The following is a 5,719-nucleotide window of genomic DNA, read 5'->3' as shown; positions in this document are numbered from 1 at the left end:
AGTTGAAGGATCAGTTACATGAATGGCTTGATAAGGGTTTTATTTGGCCTAGTGTATCACCTTGGGGTGCTCCTGTCTTGTGTGTGAAGAAAAAAGGATGGTTCTATGCGTATGTGTATTGATTATCGCAGTTGAACAAAGTTACAATGAAGAACCATTATCCTTTGCCTCGTATTGATGATTTGTTTAACCATCCACAGGGTGTACAAGTGTTTTCTAAGATTGACTTGCGTTTAGGGTACCATCAGTTGAAGATTCAGGAGCCAAATATCCCGAAGACTGCTTTCAGGACTCGGTATGGTCATTACGAGTTCCTTGTTATGTCATTCGGGCTGACCAATGCCCCAACGACCTTTATGCATTTGATGCACAATATGTTTCCGCCATTTCTTGACTCATTCATCATTGTCTTTATTGATGATATTCTTGTATACTCCCGGAGTAGGGAAGATCATAAGTAGCACCTGAGGACAGTGCTTCAGACTTTGAGGGAAAAGAAGTTACATGCAAGTTCTCAAAATGGGAGTTTTGGTTAGATTTTGTGGCTTTCTTGGGTCACGTGGTATCGAGTGAGGGTATACGAGTGGATCTGAGGAAAATAGAAGCAGTGTAGAGTTGGCCCAAACCATCCTCAACTATAGAGATCCGCAGTTCCCTTGGCTTGGCGGGTTACTACCTTCTTTTTTGGAGGGGTTTTCATCGATTGCAGCCCCTATGACCAGACTGACCTAGAAGGGTGCTCTGTTCCAGTGGACGAAAGAGTATGAGGCAAGCTTTCAAAAGCTCAAGACAGCTTTGACTACAACCCCAGTTTTGATATTGCCTACAGGTTAGGGGTCTTATACCGTTTATTGTGATGCCTCGAGGATTGGCCTTGGAGCGGTTTTGATGCAGGACGGTAGGGTGATTGCCTACACGTACAGACAGTTGAAGGTGCATGAGAAGAATTATCCTGTCCATGATCTCGAGTTAGCTACCATTGTTCACGCCCTGAAGATCTGGCGTCATTATTTGTACGGTGTTCCTTGTGTGATTTATACTGATCATCGAAGCTTGCAACACCTGTTTAAGCAAAAGGACCTTAATTTGAGCCAGAGGAGGTGGCCACAGTCGCTGAAGGACTATGATATCACTATTTTATATCACCCGAGAAAGGCCAATGTGGTGGCCGATGCTTTGAGTCGCCGGGTAGAGAGTTTGGGGAGTTTGGCTTATCTACCAGCAGCGGAGAGGCCCATGGCGATGGGTGTTCAAGCCTTAGCCAGCCAGTTCGTGAGATTGGACCTTTCGAAGCCAGTCGGGTTCTAGCTTGCGTGATTTCTCGGTCTTCATTATTTGATCGTATCAGGGAGCATCAGTATGATGACCCTCATTTATTTGTCCTCAAGGACAAGGTTCTGCACGTAGATGCCAGAGATGTGTGTATTGGTGATGACGGGGTATTGAGGATGCAAGGTCGGATTTGTGTACCCAATGTTGATGGGCTTTGGGAGTTAATTCTAGAGGAGGCCCATAATTCGCAGTATTCCATTCATCCGGGTGCCGTGAAGATGTATTAGGATTTAAGGCAGCACTATTGGTAGAGGCGGATGAAGAAAGATATAGTTAGATTTGTAGCTCGGTGCCTCAACTGTCAGCAGGTGAAGTATGAGCACCAGAGGCCTGGTGGGTTGCTTCAGCAGCTAGAGATTCTGGAGTGGAAGTGGGAGCGGATCATTATGGACTTTATAGTTGGGCTCCCATGGACTTTGAAAAAGTTCGATGCTATTTGGATGATTATGGATCAGCTGACCAAGTCTGCACACTTCATTCCTGTGTGTACTACTTATTCTCCGGAGCGGTTGGCGGAGATTTATATCCGGGGGATTGTTCATCTACATGGTATTCCAGTTTCTATCATTTCGGATAGAGGTACTCAGTTCACATCACGGTTCTGGAGGGTCGTTCAACATGAGTTGGGTACTCGGGTAGAGTTGAGTACAACATTTCACCCTCAGATGGATGAACAGTCCAAACGCACTATTCAGATTCTTTAGGATATGCTCCGTGCATGTGTGATTGAGTTTGGAGGGTTTAGGGATCAGTTCTTTCCATTGGCGGAGTTTGCATACAACAACAGTTATCAGTCCAGCACTCAGATGGCACCGTATTAGGCTTTATATGGTAGGTGGTGTAGATCCCCGGTGGGTTGGTTTGAGTTGGGTGAGGCTAGATTAATGGGCACAAACTTGGTTCAGGATGCTTTGGAGAAGGTTAAGGTGATTCAGGATAGACTCCGCACATCCCGTCCAGACAGAAGAGTTACGCGGATCGAAAGATTCATGATGTTTCCTATATGGTTGGAGAGCGGGTTTTGCTTCGGGTTTTGCCTATGAAGGGCGTTATGAGATTTGGGAAGAAAGGGGAGTTGAGTCCGAGGTTTATTGGTCCTTTTGAGATATTGAAATGTGTTGGGGATGTTGCTTATGAGCTTGACTTACCTCCCAGCTTGGCAGGAGTTCATCCGGTATTTCATATTTTGATGCTCTAGAGGTGTCACGGTGATCAGTTGCACGTGTTGGATTTCAGTTCAGTCCAGTTGGACAAGGATCTATCTTATGTTGAAGAGCCAGTGGCGATATTAGACAGGCAGGTTCGAAAGTTGAGGTCAAGAACATTGCATCAGTAAAGGTTCAGTGGTGGGGTCAGACGGTCGAGGAGGTGACCTGGGAGACCAAGCAGGGTACGCACAGCTGTTAGCCTCATCTTTTCACCACTTCAGGTATGTCTTTATGCTCATTCGAGGACGAATGAATGCTTAAGTGTGGGAGGATGTAACGACCCGGCCGATTGTTTTAAGAATTTACGCCCTGATCCCCTATTAACTGCTCTCCCCGTGTTTGTTCCTGCTATTGTGAGTTGCCGGGAGGAATTGTTTGGAGTTTCGGAGAGTTTTGGGACACTTAGTCCCTAAATGAGAGCTTAAGTTTTGGAAAATTAACCATAGCCGGAACAGTGTGAAGATGGCCTCGGAATGGAAATCTGATGGTTCCTTTAGCTCCGTTGGGTGATTTCGGGTTTAGGAGCGTGTTTGGATTGTGTTTTGGAGGTCCGTAGATAATTTAGGCTTGAAATGCCGAAAGTTGAATTTCTGAAGTTTCTAGTTCGATAGTGAGATTTTGATCCGAGGGCCGGAATGGAATTCCGAAAGTTGGAGTAGCTCCGTAGTGTTGAATGTGACCTGTGTGCAAAATTTCAGGTCATTCGGACGAGGTTTGATAGACTTTTTGATCGAAAACATATTTTGGAAGTTTTTGAAGTTCTTAGGCTTGAATCCAATGCTAATTGATTGATTCGATGTTGTTTGAGGTGTTTTGGAGATTTGTATAAGTTTGGGTAGTGGTATATAACTTGTCTGTGCTTTTGGTTGAGGTCCCGGGGGCCTCGGGATGATTTCGGATGGTTAACGGGGAGTTGGAACTTGGAGTTTGCAGCTGAAGTTCTTTGGGGTGCCGTCATAACCGCATCTGCGGTTGGGAGGCCGCAAATGCGGAATTTAGCTGCAGAAGCAGCCAGATGAGGAAAGGCGAAGAGTCGCAGGTGCGGACGAGTTCACGCAGTTGCGGTGAACAGGTCGCAAGTGCGGACTTGGGGAATTAATGAGTTTTTGCATGAGCGGTCATTCTTCCACAGAAGAGGGACCGCAGATGCAGTACCTTGACCGCAAAAGCAGAATTGCTAGGTAGAAATAGGAACTTCGAGGGTTTGTTTCAAAAGTTGGAAAAATTGATTTGGAGCTCGGGAGAGGGTGATTTTGGGAGGAATTTAAAGAGGAAATTAGTGGGTAACAATTCCTTAACCCTTTCTAGTTGTATTCCATTAATCTATTGTTAGTTTTGTCATTTAATTTCAGATTTGAGATGAAAATTGGGAAAAAATTGGAAAAACGTTCTTAGACCTAGAATTCAATTTTTGATTGGGAATTTGGCCTTGGATTTGAATAATTTCAGTATGCATGAACTCATGAGAGTATGAGGATTCTGAAAATATAAATTTTACCCGATTCCGAGACGTGGGCCCGAGGGACGTTTTGGTCATTTTACCTAATTTCGCGTATTAGCCTAGAATATATTTGTAGAATCAATTACTTGAAGTGTTATTTACATTATGCAATTGAATTGATTAAATTTGGGTAATTTGGAGTCGAGTACTCGTGGCAAAAACGTGGTTTCGGGTTGATTTTGAGTCAGTTCGAGGTAAGTGGCTTGCCTAACCTTGTGTGAGGGACTTTACCCTTAGGATTGGTATTGTGATAATTGAAATGCCTTGTACATGAGGTGACGAGTGCGTGCTTGTGCTAATTATTGAAAATCTTGTTTTCATTAAGCAACTTTAATTGCGTTTTCCCTTCCTATTTATTATACTTGCACTTTTAAACTTGTTGTTAGCTTAGAGAATCATGTCTAATTGACTTAATTGCTTTATTTTCTTTAACTGCCTTGTTTGTATTACGTGAAACATAATTGCCTGTGTTACTTTGGTATGAAGTTGAGTTTATTTGAGTATTCCTTGTGCCATTGTTGTGTGTTTTACTTTGGGACTACGGGACGACATTTCGGGAGATCCCTTGTACGTATTTATGATTTGAGCTGAAGTGCGGGATACCGAGAGATCCCCAGCACATATATTAAGGATACCAAGAGATTCTCGGGATACCAAGAGATCCCTAGCTTATATTGAGGATACCAAGAGATCCCTAGCTTTTATTGAGGATACCAAGAGATCCTCGGGATACCAAGAGATCCCTAGCATATATTGAAATACCAAGAGATTCTCGGGATACCAAGAGATCTCTAGCATATATTGAGGATACCAAGAGATCCCTAGCATACATTGAGGATATCAAGAGATCCTCGGGATACCAAGAGATCCCTAACATATATTGAGGATACCAAGAGATCCTCGGGATACCAAGAGATCCCTGACATATATTGAGGGTACTAAGAGATCCCCGGTTATTATCTTTGTGAAGAGTGGTATTTCCTTGTGATTGTTTTTGTCTGTGTTTCAGTTGTTGTTATCCTTATTATCCTGTATTAATTCTTACTGTTAGTTTTTAACTGTACTGCTTATCTCATTCTGTTATACCTGAAATTTCATTTAATCTCAGTAGGGCCCTGACCTTCCTCGTCACTACCTGACCGAGGTTAGGCTTGGCACTTACTGAGTACCGCTGTGGTGTACTCATGCCCCTTTTTGCGCATGTTTTTCATGTGTAGATCCAGGTACTTCCATTCAGACTTATCACTCATGAGACGAGGCCCTGTAGAGACTCCGTGGTATGTCTGCCGCGTCCGCAGACCGAAGAGTCCCTTTCTACTCCCCTTATTGTATTAGCCCTTCTGTACTTTCGTTTTCCTTGTAGATATTCTGGAGTTAGATGCTTGAATAAAATTCAAAGGCTTGTGATCATGAGATTCCGGGTTTTGGAAAATGTTATTAGTTTTCGAGAGTTGTTATTATGTATGCCAAGCGGTACTTTAAAATACTGTCTTATTTCACTATTTCGATTTTTAATTATTTTTTCCGCAAATTAGTTTCTTTTTCACATTGTTAGGCTTACCTAGTCGTAGAGACTAGGTGCCGTTACGATGGTTCATGGAGGGTGAACCGGGGTCGTGACACTTTCGAGCTAAATCAATGGTGGAGGCACAACAATGGTGAAAATGGAGGAGACAAT

This window comes from Nicotiana sylvestris, chromosome 6 (assembly GCF_000393655.2).
Source record: "Nicotiana sylvestris chromosome 6, ASM39365v2, whole genome shotgun sequence".
NCBI classification, from domain to species: Eukaryota; Viridiplantae; Streptophyta; class Magnoliopsida; order Solanales; family Solanaceae; genus Nicotiana; species Nicotiana sylvestris.
This window is presented reverse-complemented; position numbering follows the sequence as displayed.